This window comes from Echinops telfairi, unplaced genomic scaffold (genome assembly GCF_000313985.2).
Source record: "Echinops telfairi isolate 266 unplaced genomic scaffold, ASM31398v2 ScPeMD7_3;HRSCAF=10, whole genome shotgun sequence".
Classification (NCBI taxonomy): Eukaryota; Metazoa; Chordata; class Mammalia; order Afrosoricida; family Tenrecidae; genus Echinops; species Echinops telfairi.
Genome location: NW_022103899.1, coordinates 13,141,131 through 13,156,740, shown reverse-complemented (window position 1 = coordinate 13,156,740; position 15,610 = coordinate 13,141,131). Strand labels below are relative to the sequence as shown.

Below are 15,610 nucleotides of genomic sequence, written 5' to 3'. Positions count from 1 at the left end.
TGCAGAACGAAATATTCCTTGCAAAACAGTATAGAAGTCCTTGGATTTTACATAATTCTTATTTTCACCACCACTTGATTTCTTTTCTAGCCATCAGCTAAATTTAACCAATATCTTTCTTCAAGGTCTGATTTCCACTTAATAATTATTTAGCTTTGTGTTTTTTGCTTTGTTTTCTCTTGCCTTCTCTACATTAATTCTTATCCTTTGCCACAGTAACAGGACAGCTAGAAGTTTCATGTATTCATTTTATTTGCCATATTTAATTTCTGTATTTTAAAGATTTAGATAATTTGGATTGTATTTTGTAATAACTTCAACCAATGATGATACTTAAAAACTATATAAACTTTTGAATTTTCTCAAATATCATTATCACTTTTATTAGGGCTTTATATTATTTTCTTTGTATGCTCTCTTCTTGGATATACATTTCTTTTTAGTATATAGTTTGTAACTATAAACATTGACAATTTTTCAGAGGAGAGTGGCAATAGAGTACACACTGTCATGTTACGAACATATGACCGGCATTTTCTATTTAAAGCTAAATCAGCCAGTAAACTGCCTTGTAGCAGCCACCATTGACAGTCTCATTTCTGGTCATTCAAATCACCACCTGTGGAAAGAATCCTTCTTAGCATCTTCAGCTAAAATGAAAAAAATAAAAATTCTAGAACCACGCGACAACAAAGCAAAGCAAGCAAACAAAATGCTTCCAAAATACGTTCTATTTCTAGTGGTATTTTCTAGCAAGTTGGGAAAATACTCAAAACAAACTTCACCTTTGAGCCTTTTAAATTCCACAAAGATGCCAGTAAGGCCTGTGACTGACAAAAGTTTTATAATTTTCCAAAATAGCTTGTAGAAAATCCCAAATTCTGAAAATGTACACAGATTATGACCCTAATGGTAAAATGCATTAGACAATTGGTACTGTAATCAATATGTATGACTATAGTATGTATGCCCTACATTATTGAGAACATAAAATTGAGAAATGATAACACGACCAATTTCTTTTACAAAGTATTTCAAAATGATTTTTAGTTCACAACATATTTTATTATAGAGATTACTTTTAATAATAAGCTCTTCTTAACTCTTCTTAATATGTTTTTACTTTCATAAAAATCCCTGTTAACTTATAAACATCATTGGCAACAACCACAAAGATTATTGTTAAGAGTAATAGCAAATGTATGATCAATATGGATAAAATAGATAAAAGCCTTTCAAATACGAATGAGTTAATGAAGATAAATAAATTGCAAATACAAATTAAACATTTTTGAAATGCAACAAGGCCAAATACTATTTAAATAAAAAATGATAGAAACTAAACAATAACTCCATCTTGTTTTCAACATTAGTTGTGAACCTGAACAGGTACATAAACTATATTTATATACATTCACTTTTCATTTAGAAGTACACGGGTCTAAAAGGTTGGGAGCAGCATATGTTCTAGGGCAAGTGACCTCTTCCTGTTGCCCTCATGTACCCTCTCCCTCAAACAGATCTGATCACATCTTCCCGCATTCTCTCTCTTACAACTCTTCATTTTTTGAACCAGCAAAGTTATTCCTACCCCAGACGATTAATTATTCTACCCCTTTTGGGGGGAACCTTCTAAATGTTAAGATTTCTTCCTCACTTCAAGTGGCTCAAATGCCACTCTTCAAAGAGGCTTCCCTTGGCTCTTCTATTTAAAATACTCCTCTGGCGCCATGTCTTTTTACTGCCTTAAACTGTTTTGTTTTTCCTTTTAACACTCATGACCCAAGGAATATGTTTACTCATCGTATTGTTTATTTTGAGCATAATAATGGAGCCCTATGAAGGCAGGGGCTGCCATGTTCCCAGCACCTAGACCGCAGAAGGCATATGTATTCTCAGGGTCAAATTCTTTAACAACAAGGACCAGCTGCCTCCACATCTGTGCCTTTTGAAGCTCCCATTCATAAAATGTGCATCTACCAAGAGTAAATTTCTTTTTAGAAACAGTTTTATAGGCATATAACTCACATATCACACAATTCAATTGTACAATCACATCAAAACTCAATCACAGAAGAGTTGTACAATCATCACTACAACCAGGTTAGAACATTTTATTCCTTCTTGTACTCATCATTATTAGCTCCCTATTTCCTACCAATCTCCCCTACCATGCCTCCACGGAACCATTAGTCCAGTTACTGCCTCTGTAGATTGACCTATCCTGGAGTTCAGCTACCTTACAACATTAAAAATAAATAAATAAAAGCTAACAGCTGTACCAAAGTTAAACAGATAGAGACCTCCACTGAAAATTAAGCAGAAAATATTAAAAACTAGAATAAATTTACAATGAGTCATAAGGGGGAGCAAATGATATGGTACTCAATTTTAACCTAACTGCATCTGCAGTAATCCACTTTCCAGTGCATGCTTCTCGATAGCAAGGCTGTTCGCATCCATGGCCTATGGTCAGAGGGAATTCACTGGCGACTTAATCCATGTGTATTTCCCCTTCACATTTTTTTTTCAAACGGAAACAACTTTAAAATGTGTCAGAAGGGAAATAAATGATGCGATGATGTTACATTTTAACTAGCTGTGTCTGCCCTGATTAACTTTACCATGCTCTCGGTTCCCCTGGGCTAGCATGTTGCCACCTAAACAAACAAATACAACTCTTGTCAGTTGCTTTCTAGTTGTGTCTGACTCATAGTGCCTCTAGAGGAGAGTGCAACTGCCCCGTACATTGCCCCAGGCGGTAACCTTGATGGAGGTGGTCTACTGCAACTTCCAAACAACATCTGGTGGGTTCGAACCACTGACTGCTCCATTAGCAGCCAGCCTAAACCGCTGTGCCAAAATGGTTACTTTGGCAACCTGCATGCACATGATCCATCTCTTCCCAACATCTTAATAAGATGTAACACTCAAAATACATACATTTATGAATTTAACAAAGAAATACATTAGTTTATAACATTAAATTTGTCAGTTCTGTAAAACCCCTGTCCACTGATGCCAAATTCACAGGAATGTTCTCTTATCATACAGGGCCCTACGATGACACACCAACCATTTGTGCTGCCACCTGTCAAAGCTTTGGATGGTCCCACTTTAAGGTATTGCATAATTTATAAAAGAAGAACCTCGACCTAATGAAAGTACTGCAAAGCCAAGGACAATAGGAGAATGCTAATAATAGTAAAAAAGAGCTTCACAAAATAATATACATTTCTGAATAAAAGAAAACCTTAAACCTTAAAGAGGAATCTAACCAAACTGAGGCAGATGCGATTATAGAGGTCTGGTACCCTTTTCTCGAAGCTCTGCTGGCAGAGTGGTTTGCAGATTGTGCTGCTCGCTGCATTGTCTGCAGTTGGTAACCACAAGTCGCTCCCGGGAGAGAGGTGAGACATGCTACATCCATAAAGATGGATAGTCTCCTGCTTGCTTTGGCAGCACCTGCACCAAGATTTCTAGTCTCAGACACCCAGAGGCGCAGTCTGAATTGATTCGATGGCAGTAGTTTGGTTTTGTCAGGCTTTGGCTAAATCATTCCCTTGGGATGATGGAGATTTAACTTCCTCCCATACTCTCGTTCCCGTGGACAGAGAACTTTGGCGATTTGGGGCATCACTCGTCTATGCTGACCCATTGCACCCCCACATGATAAAATGGAACTGCCCAGTGAAGTTTCCTTGGCTCGAATCTTTATGAGAGGAGACCGCCATTGGCAGCTCTTCAGTTTAGACCGCAAGAGCAGAGCACTGGGAGTATTCGGTGATTTATTCGATTTTAATAATAATATAGATGGATGGTGATAAAACCATGAGAAAAGTGCTTAATCTTTCTACATTTTTTATGTATTGAAAACACAAAATTATTTAAAATATTTTGCAAGAATAGGACTAAATTCATCATTGAAATTACACTACTGCCTTCCTCAATTACTACCATCCTTCCACTATATTGGTTTTGCGTAGTCACGCGTGGATCCGCGTCAATGGCAGCTCCTAACGACCTATGAACAACAGCTGCCCGGTCCTGCGCCATCCTGACGTTAGTTGCGCTAGTCGGCCGATTTTACAGGCGGTGTGTAAACTCCTTCCATTGGCCGTCCTCTTTTCCGTGGATTCTACTTTATTTACCCTGGTGGCTCGGTGGTTATGGGCCGCACTGGGGGCCGCCAGCCCGCAGTTTCAAACCACCAGCCTCACCGCAGAAAAAGGCACCTCGGGATCTCCGAGGGGCGGACCGTTCTCCCGTCTTCTAGGGTCACTGTGAGTCTGCATGGAGCTGCTGGCCGTGTGCTCGGTTTGGGGGCTTCTGTGTTACCAAGCGTGAAGTTCTTCTCTGGGGACTGGTGTCTAGTCTTGACAGTGACTTCAAAGTCTGGGAGACGAAGTCTCACCTTCTCTGATTCTGAGCATTCTGGTTGTATTTCTTCCACCAGAGGTTTGTTGTTGTTGTTGTTCTCCTGGGAGTTCATGATATATTTACTATTCTTCGCCAACACCATTAAATATCAGTTCTTCGGCTTTCCTTAGTCATTGCTCAGTGTTCTCATGCCTATGGGGCAATTGAAATATCATGACTGGGATCAGGAAGACTGGTATCCCCAAAGTGGCATCTTTGAGATCACATAAGCACTTTTATATGCCTATAAACGGTTTTGAAAAGTGTTATCATAAACAAAGGAAGAGGAAAATGAATGATGAGTTGTTTTAAAATTTTAAACTGCTGTAGCTACTATTTTTAGGATTTCCTCGAAAAGCTGTTTTCATTTCCATCCCGGACATCAACTCCAAGCCTCAGGGACGTTGGTACTTCTAAAAAGGCATCTTTTGTAGGCTGATGTGTCAAAAAAGGTTTTTTATGAGGGTTCCTGTCCACACATTAAATGTGTTTATTCTATGAATATTTATTTAACCATGTCTCAACCATCAGTGACTGGCTGCAGACACGTTTTATCCGTCTTGGTAAATGAAAACAGTCGAGCACTTAAAAGCCAGGCAGAGAGGTCAGCTCAGAAGGGAAATGTGTCTGTTTGGGGGGACTTAAAGGGTGGGGGTTTCTTGATAGGTTTTCTCAAAGGTAACAGGTGACTTGGGGGTCCAGGGAAAGGCAAGGAACATTTGAGCCAATGACATTTTTGCCCATCACAAGAAGCTCATTCTTCCGGGGTCGCGAGGCTGTCCAATCAGAACTGTATGCAAGGAGCCTTCCTCCACTCCCCCCACGGCCCTGCTAGTGAGACCCACGGAACCAATTCTAAGTCACACAGATACAGTTCCTCAAAGATGCCCAAACTTCATTATTCAGGGAAGGATTAGAAATGCTGCCTTCAGAAGTCTATAGACTTGGGTGGAGGATGTAGACAGAAACAATTGCTTTGATAAAAAACACTTTGATATTTTTGATAAACAAAGGGTTTTATGATTTCGTAGCCATACTTCTGGCCTTACCTTTGTGCAATTATTACACTTCGCTGACAAAGTATCTACAGAATTTATTTATCAACAAAATGAATTTTTCTTCGACTGCAAAGTATTTAACCATTCAGGTCTTTGATTAATAGCATAATATGATACATACAGGCCAGTAACTAATGTTATCTTACATTCAAAGCAAGGTAACATAATTCTTTTTTCGGTTGTTAAGCAGTGATTTTTACATTCCAAAACCCCATTGCTAGACCCAAAAATAGATCCTCTGTCATTGTTCTGTTCCCCCAGCGTGTCTTTGGAAACGCATCATTGTTCAGTCCTTTCATGTGTCAGCTTCCTTTGCACATTAGAGTTCACATAGTCACTGTTGCTTACAGCAAGGTTTCTGCAGTCAAAATATCTGCTTATATTTGACAGCTAGATTTTTCTTCTTGAGTTGTTTTATGTGAAGCTGTTCCAGGTTACCTTTTTATGAATTCAAAGTTTGTCTTCCTAGAAAAGAGCTGTTTTCTGCATCCACTATCTATGTGCATCTCATATGCTTTTGTGTGTGTGCTGTTATTAAAAGGGTTAGACAAGATTCTTCCTAAGAGTCTTTCCTACTTATACCTAGTAACAGATATTTGAGAGTTTGAAGGAGATAAAGTGGAACTGGAAGGAAAACAAAATATCTAAATTTAACCTTCATGGCAAGACATTTTGTCATATGAAACATCGCTGCTCCCTTTATAATTCTTTTTATTTTATTTCAAACAGTATAAGGGGAAATTACTCAAATTTCAGTAAGCAAAAGGCTGGAAAGTCATATATAGACAAAAATATATGAAACTGAGGACTGAAATGAGAAGTTGTGTCATATTAGTCTAAAACATTCATGCCTTAATTTTTATCCAGTTAAAGATGCACCGACAGTGATTGAAGAGCGAGAACCTTGTCTTCGGACAGATAGAAGGCAAGTGGCTAACACTATTGTGTTCCTGCTTGACTTACCTGTACGAGGAATGGGCCACCTGTAAAAAGACTCCTCCGGCCCTTTTCAAGTGTGAGTCTGGAATCTCTGACTTCAATTACCCTAAATTTAAGAGTTGGAAATAAAATATCATTTGACTTATTAAAGAACAAATGATATGATTTGTAGTAGTTTATTTCCTCTAACTTTGAATACTTGCTGTTCCTTTATTTTTGTAATCATTTCTCAGACTCTGTAACTTGACAGATGAGTAAGAAAATGGTAAGAGCAAAGTAAAAAGGGAATGTCTCTAGTTAGATTGAATTTTGGTGATCAAGGGATATGTTTCTTGTTGTCCCTGAAGTTTAATATTCTTACTATTGAGTAAGAGAGACCATTCGCTGGAGAAAGACACCATGCTTGGTAAAGTGGAGGGACAGCAGAAAAGAGGCAGACCCTCAGCAAGATGGGTTGACACAGTGGCTGCAACAATGGGTTCAGGCACAGGGACCATTTTGAGGATGACGCAGGACCGACCAGCGTCTCAAAGCATCTAACAACAATAACAACATAAAAATAAGTATATATTCATAGAAGTCCTCATGTTACTATAGGTTAGGCACTGGGCTTTAGGAAACCTCAAAATCTGTGGTTAGGGGGCATCTAACAACAACAATTGTTAAGCCATCCTGCCAATACGAATGAGCTCAGATAGTAATCCTGAGATAGTGAAAATGTACATTTATAAATTTATAATTATTTAATAACCCTATTTTCACATTAAAATCTCAATCCAATTAAAAATAGAATGGCAGATATAAACATTTTCCCCAAATGTAGAGGTAGTATATCAGCAACTAAATAGCTGATCCTGGCTATTAATGAGTTAAACACAAAGTTAGTAATGAACTTCATTGTTTTGTACTACAGTCCATTTTTGTTGTTGCTGTGGTCACTGTGTTGTAATTTGCTTGGTTGGACTTCAGGATTATTTAGTTGTGACTTAAACTGTATTAAATTTAGGGGATCATTTTGTGGACAATTAGCATCTTTTTAATTTTTAGTTTTATATCTGTGTATAAAGAAATTCTATTTATTGAAAACTTACTTTGCGTCTACCATAAGAATTGTGCTTTTCTTTCCAAAACGCTCTATATCTGGCAGGGGGGTGGGGAGAGTGCCTAGGTTAAGCAGGACTTTGACAACAAAGAGGAAGAGGATTTTCCCAGGAAACAGTTTGATGAGTGCTTCAGTAAATCATAGTGGCTCCCTTTGGATAGAACAGTGGGAAGTAAATGAAAGTAAGTCTTTTAAAAGTAAAAAAAGAATAAGTTGGTTTTACATTGAGCTGATGACTTTTAAGGTTCACAGTATCTCACTTGCATAGCACCTTTGAAAGGCCCGGTATGCAACTTTATATTTGTGATGCTTTTATTTTTCTTCAAGAGGACTTCCTTGGGTTGGTTCGTTTTCTGTAATCCATGAGCACAGCATGGAATTCACAGACTTGTCAGTGATTTGGGAACTACGTCTCATCAGGTAACGTGTCAAGGAAAACAAGAATCGAGGCTGATGTTGGTGGCTAATATATGAGATAGGTCACCGGGAACTGGCCAGGCTTGTCATTATATTTCTGCCTCATAAAATTTTGGCCCAGGCAAGTCACACAGAGAGCTAAGTTTGGTTGCCTCATCTGTACACTAGGAGATGGAACTAAATCAATGGATAGAGCTACCCTAAGTAATTTCTGAGTCCACACTAAATATAACTCTTTCTAGCTTCACTGGCTCAAGCTTTTATACCAATAACATCTATCTTCTGTCCTTTAATTTTGCATGTACACATTTCTTTCACCAGATACATCAAAGAAGTATCTATGGATAAGAACGATTTTAAATCTCAGGGAAACATTCCCAATAGGGCCCTTCTTATCAGAGTGTCTCAGTAAATGTGTGTTGTTGACTGCTTTAAGATACTCCAGAAAAATTAAGCTTTTAACGTCAAAAACGTGTTTAATAGATCCATTTCATGATCTATTTTATGAACTTACTACCCTTCAAAATTTTGTAGCACAGTGTAACTATTGCTCAGAATTTTAAAAAGACCTGCTACCGCTGGTATAAAAGGCATAATTGATGGCTAAAAAGTTTTTTTCAATAAATCAAAATATGTATTTTCTAATGGTGTGTCCAAAAATACCTGTACTCGTATTAGTGTGTAGTGAGAGGAATATTCAATAAAATCAAAACCATGGATTCAAAAATATGAGGTTAGTATAATAGAGGAGAAATGATAATTTAAGTTTGACCACATGCATATAGTTTTTATTTAGCTTAATTTTAGAAGAAGAAGTGGCTCAGAGACTTTTCAATGATTTCAAAGCTGTATGTACACGAAGTGAAGATGTAAAGACGGTAAAAGAAGCCCTAGTGGCCAGAATAGTTCAAGCGTTCAGCTGCTGACCAAAGTGCCAGTGGTTGGAAACCACGAGGTGTTTGCAGGAGAAAGATGTGGCCAATCTGCCCCCATGAAGATTCATAGTCTTGGCAACCCTACTGGGAAGCTCTCTACTGCTTCGCTGCTGACATTGCTATTAGGTGTTTCCGGTCGCGGCTGAGTCACAGCGTGCCTATGAACGACAGAATGAAACGCCGTCCTGCACCATCCTTACAGGCGGTCTCATGTTTGAGCTCATTGTCGCAGTCACTGTGTCAGTCCAGCTCCTTCAGGGGCTTCCTCTTGTCCACTGCCCGGCTACGTTACCAAGTGTGTGAGATCCCCGTCTTTGCCTCTAAGGAGCATTCTGGCTATACTTCTTCCTTGACAGATTTGGGCTTTGGGCAGTCGATCTACGTCCTTTCGATATTCTTTGCCAGCACCTGTGTATTTGACATGTTATCAGGTAGAACTAGTGCCTGGAAAAGGTCATCATGCTAAGGAAGACTCTCCTCTCGGTGATTTGATACAGTGGCTGCAGCAATGGGCCCAAATGTAAATCTATATGACTGTTAGGATGGCAAAAACAAGAGTGGAAACCAGTTGGTGGGTACATAACAAAAAGAAATATCTACAGAGATATTAACTCAAGGTACATCCTACATTCATTCTGATTCCTTAGCATAACAAATCAAGGCAGACATAGGGGGTTAGAATTTATAACACGTATGGTGGAGATATACAGGCCAATCACTATATATGAGCTCATATGCTGGTCTCCCCAAATTCATATCCTTTCCATATGCTTAACATATTCACCCCTCATATCACTCCAAAAGCCTTAAATTCACTTTAAGTCCCAAGTCTCATCTTCTGAATCATCTAGATCAAATATAGGTGAGACTTCAGGCACCTTCCACCCGGAGTCAAAGTTTCTCTACCTCTGCCAACCTTTAAAATAGGAGTTTTGTGCTTTCACAGACATGGACATTGCAATTGGAGAAATTGAAAGGAAGAAGGGATAACTGGTAACAAGTCTGAAACACAGATAAACTGACATTTTCTATGAAAACCTGACAAACTCTCAAAGGTTAAAATCAACCCTCTGTTCTCTGAGCCCATCAAAGGCAACCTTACGCCTCCGATTCTCCGTGTCAGCCTGCCCTCTGCATTCCGCCTGCCTTCCTGAAGCACGGGAGGGTCCTTCTGCTTTCCTGATCTGGGTCAGCCCATCCCCCTAGTCCATCTGGGTGGCATCTCCACCTCTTTGGTTCCAGTAGAAGCCTTCTCCTGCTCCGTAAGTACCGAAACCTCACCTCCTTAGCTTGGGATGGCCCCACCCCCTGGTCCATTTTTAAAATGAGTCTGATTCTTTGACACCCAGAAGACTGTGGCCCCATCCTTGGAGTTCCTAAAGTTCCTCCACCCTTTCAACCTAAAGGCCTAATTCCTGGGCTCCTTCCAGTAGTTCCGCTAATCCCTAAACTGGTCCAGAGAAGGAATTTTTCTTTTCCTGGAAGAGAACAGATATAAATCCTGTGGCCTGCTTCCTGTCTAAAGAATTCCGAGAGGCAAGCAACAATCATTCTTTTTGCCCTTCCTTCAGACCCTTCCGTCTAAAATGATAGGTTTTTCACTGTTGTAGTTGGTGAAATCCATCAGTCATAGGCTTACTGTCGTTAACAAAGAATTGGGTACCATCTCTTCTCCTAGGACACATGCTTAGTTTGTACAACAGAATTTTCAAAGTCTTTAAGTTTGGTTTCACATAATTAATTTTCAAATCTATCTCTTTTCCTCTTGTATATTATTCTAAGTAGCAAGGAGAAACCATTATCTTTCTATTTACTCTTTTATGAGGAAGTACATATATAAATATATATATCTATTTTATGATTTTTCTTATACAAAACGAGTTATAATATCACACATTTCATTATTCAATTCCCTTTTTACCAGAAAAGCAGCCTTGTCACTTACCCATGATCTGATTACAGGAGGATAAATAGGAACTGGGATAATAGTATATCTTGATTTTATATATATCACATGGTCATATGCTGTTGGTGCTACTACTAAGCAGTTAAATAGAACATTTTGCAAGCAATGGTCAGCGGATACCCAGACGTCTCCCTTTGGATTATTTATGATAATAAATTGCCTGGTGGTAAAGAAATTTTCCTTGCAACTAAAGCTGTATAATTCTATGTATGATTATGTTATACACATGTCACTAAGAAATAATGTACTTTACTTCTTTTTATAATAAAGAACATTACATATTTGCAAGCAATTAAGGAATTGCCAGAATTTATATTGTCATAAATTGTGGGAAAATTCCATGATCTTTTTCCAAAATGGAATAACATAAAATAAGCCACCAGATAGACAGAGAATGCCTATAGAAAAGGGGTTTTATTAGATTCTAAAAGCGTCTTGATGTAGACAGAGCCAGCAGTCACCTCCACCAGCTCTTCTAGGGGAGGTTGTGCAGTGCGAGTCTACAAAGCTCTATGGCCGGGGGAACCTTAGAGGGTCGTACTACTCCATCCTCTGGGGTCACTGCATAGAATCAACAGCAATAACTTTGGGGGGTTTGAATCTGATTTTAAAATATTTTTTTCTGTGGAGCCAGACTCAGGTGCAACATTAAAAATTAAATCCCTCAGCTACATCTCAATCAGAGTCCATTTGGTCCCTGTTAGAGTCTAAACAGATCTAAAATGAATTAAAGTAGTCAATGGAATATGAATTTCCCCTTCTCCATAGGAAAACCTTACATTAAAAAAAATCAAACGTGTTTTCCATTGTGTCTTCCAGGGAAAGCTTTCTGATTCTTTCCATGTAAACTAGTTCCCCTTGATGGAGTGTATCCTTTTTGATACACTGTTTTCTCTCCTAAAATACGCAGATCTCACTATGTGCATGACAAACTGAAATTGTCGAGCTGGCTATCGATTTGCACCGGTCAGCGCGGTAGATCGGGGTTAGGCAAATGGCGGCCCCTGAGCCAGATGAGCCTCGGCCTCTGAGCCTCTTTCCATACGGACCTGTGGCTCTGAAGCAAAACTGAAAATGAAAATCAACGGATCCTAGTTTCATTTGTAAAAGTTTAAAGTATATTATTCAGATAATGGTGATTTCATTCATGAAAATATGTTTCTGGTTCTCAAGTAAGTTTGAAGTTGTGAGGGACAGGATGGGCTCTTCCATCCCAAACGTTTGCCGACTCTCCTAACAGATACTCGGGAGTTTCTTCACTTCCATGAAGCGCTTCCAAAAGTCCCATCAATTTGCATTTCCAGGTACAAATAAATGGCCAGATGGGCAAAACATACCATCGACGGACTTGTTGCATTATATATAGATCCAGAAAATATATTTCATAATATGTCAGCCCTATGACTCATTTAAAAGAAATGAAAACATTTTTGCATTTATAGATTCCCTTTTAGCAGCGGTTCTCAATCTTCCTCATGCCGTGACCCTTTACAACAGTTCCTCAAGTTGTGGTGATGCCCCCAACCATAAAATTATTTCCATTGCTACTTCATAACTGTCATTTTGCTACTGTTAAGAATCGGGTGACCCCTGTGAAAGGGTAGGTAGACCCCTCCAAAGGGGTCACGACCCACAGGTTGAGAACCGCTGCTTTAAAGCGAATACATTGCTACAAAGTAGTGGAGAAATGCCTAGGACTTATGAAAACCAAGGGTGTGACTTACACAGAAAATACAGTCATTTACCGTATTTTTGCAGGAAGTTCCTGCTGTGGCTAAAAGTATTTTGCTCTCTCAGACTACTGTAGACATGAGACATATGAAAACCCAACACAAATACTTGCAGTTTTCAATGTGCTGAATCTTAAGCATCTCTGTGAATGAGAAACAGATCCCATTTAAAGAAAAGTAAAACTATGATTCAACGAGCTTGGAAAATCGACTTGCCCACAATTAAGCAAGACTTAAGGAGTACTCTTAGCTTTTTAGGCTTCCATGACATCACAATCATGAGATGAGACTTCAAAACTTCTTCCAAATGGTCTGCCCAGCTTAATGTCAAAGACTCCCTTGGCCTTAAGCAAGAGAAATACATTTGAATAGCCAACAGCCAATTCTTCATTCACATCACAAATAATTATTTCACTTAAATATGCACATTTTAAATCGGATTTGACTATTTTTAATCAGGGTTTAAGCAGTATATCCCTAATTATGTATCAATTGCAGATTATATATATATATATTCAAGCAGATGTAATATATTTAATCTTACTTGTACTATAAACTTGTTGTTCACATTTATTTTAAAATTAGTAACACATTGTAATTTTAAATCCATTGGGATTTTATTTTACCCAATTAGTTATTTCCTGAACATGTTTATTAGTCTCTGTTTACTCTAAATTTTTCCGAAGCCTTCGGGCAAGTCAATAAAGGGTGCAGAGAAATGGCCCTGGCCATAAAGACCCCCAAGCCATTGGAAGCACACAACCCCAAAGTACTGGAGAATAAATTTCCTGTAAGAAAAAAGTGTTGGAAACCCTAGCATATGTTCACGTTTATATTTGCAGTCCCATTAAATCCCTCAGCCATATCCTATTACTGTAGTGGTCTTGTTTTCTTTACAAGAGAACGCGTATGATTGGGTGCTAGTGTGAGCCAAAAATCCCAGATTTGACCCGTTATTTGAGAGGACATTGGGTGGGAGGCAATCTATAAATTCACACATACACGCATATCATTTTGAAGCACACTGGCTGAATTTGAAAGTTATCTGAGTGAAAATGAGGAAAAAGTAGTGTATTTGCTCACACAGGTATGTTAAGTCCAAAAGAATGAGTCTTCTTCCTCCCTGGTTCTCATTTTGTGGCGGCTCGTTTGGAAAGCTCCGTCTCCTAGAGGCCAGAATCATTCTGCTATTCCATTCTACCAGGATTTGATATTCCGAAGGCCTTGCAGGTCAAGTTTACCTCTGAAAAGTTTTAGTAGTGTCAATAAATACTATTTCTTCGTAAGGAGGAGTCATGTGTTTCTCATATGGTCCCATCTAACTATTGCCGTGTGAATTGTCACTTCTCCCTATTGGCGCTACAGAGCTACAGTTCTGGGCTATCCTGGTGTGGTTTGGGGCACGGGGTTTCTATTGCCATCTTCTGGAGCAGATTGGGAGCACCGCAGCGCTAGAACGATTCTTCTTCTTTCCATTTGTATACCAACTCTCGCATTTTTTAGAGAAACACCGAGAAGAGGCACGTTAAAAGACCGGTAAAAGGAACAAATGGCCTTGGAGCCGGGATGGGCACACTCCTCCTCCTGTGCAGTAACATGCAGTGTTTGCCGTCTGGATAGGGTCACCAGAAAAAGTCCCAGCAGCTCCCTCGGGCTTATATAAACAATGTTTACGTTTTCAGTCCAATTTAACTTTAGCCCTTATTCTTCTGGACATTGTATTATATGTTAAACTTGGGAACAACACATAATTACTGTAAAATTCTTACAATTAGACAGATTTGATAAATATTCTCTTTCACAAAACCCCAAATTGGCACATAGTCTTATGTCTAGATTCAAGAAACCAACCCATTTGAATTCATACTTTCATCCACTGCCTGTTCAATTTGTCATTGAATTATTTTTTAACTGCGAATATGTAATATCCTAATTTATTTTCTAGTGCAGGAGAATTGCCCTGAGGAGTTCCATTATGTAGTTGTGGTACAAACCTTATTCAAATTAGTGTGGTTGACATTTGTATTGAAGAAAAGTGGTTTTATCAACTAACTTGCTGAATTTGGTGTCCATACGCAGGCATAACACGGACTGTAGCACACTGCCTTGGAGTAGATGAAGACTCATATCGCCCCTCACCCGAGGCACATGTGTGTACTTTGAGACTGTGCAGCTATTCTTTATTCAGCGGGTCTCAGGAGTCCTTGTTTACTGTTGAGATAGCTGGGGATTAGGTCAACTAGATACTCCTGTTAAGGACAGGAGTGGATACCAACCTATCAATATTGTTGCAGCCTGATGCCACTTGGGAATGTGACCTTTGGCCTAAGAGAGAGATTGAATAGAGCCAAATTCTCATTGGCCCTTCGCCTTCTATGGGAGTTGAACCTTGATCTCCCGAGTCACCTACCGGTCCCAACAGCCATCAGAAGACTACCTATGGTGCATTCATATGGCTGACTGTGGAGTCATTTACTTCTGCCTCCACCTGCTTCCTCTTCCGCACCTTCCACAGCTACACGGGTCAGGAGATGCCTGATTTCCACCAGACTGAACTAACTGGAGGAGCCCTGGTGGCACAGTAGATCAATAGTAGTGGCATCATGGTTACACATTGAGCTGGTAACTGCAGGGTCAGCAGTTCAAAACCACCAGCCACTCCACAGGAGAACGACAGGCCTTCTTTCCCTTAAAGAGTTACTACAGTCTCAGAAACTCAGAGAGACAGTCCTACCTGCCCCTTAGAGTCACTATTAGTTGGGGCATTAACTTGTTGGCAGTGAGTTTGGTGTTGTTTTTCTTTCTGTTTGTTTTTTTTTTTTTCCGGTCTGAATTTACCTATTTTTACAACTATATTAGCCATTGCTCGGTATAGATCTATGGTAAATATAAGCACATGCAAGCATCGCTGGTTTTGCTTCTCTAGAGAACCCCGCCTAACACAATGGGTTTTCACTCTTTATGTCACAAGCAGGACTTACATGGCACTAAGGCCTGAAAAGAATGCCTAGACAACATGTTTCAATATTGAAAGGATATATATA

The 15,610-nt window shown here is 39.2% G+C and overlaps 1 protein-coding gene across 3 annotated transcripts in view; it reads left to right on the top strand.

Moving 5' to 3' along the window:
• Window positions 1-15,610, top strand: part of CALCRL (calcitonin receptor like receptor) — a 109,669-nt gene that overhangs the window by 18,195 nt on the left and 75,864 nt on the right. For 2 of the 3 annotated variants that reach the window (XM_045296185.1, XM_045296198.1), the window contains exon 2: window positions 3,055-3,122. The exons of the other annotated variant lie outside the window; for it this stretch is intronic. The gene's annotated coding sequence lies outside the window, so the exon portion shown is untranslated. The remainder of the gene's footprint in view (window positions 1-3,054; window positions 3,123-15,610) is intronic. 3 annotated transcript variants of the gene reach the window in all.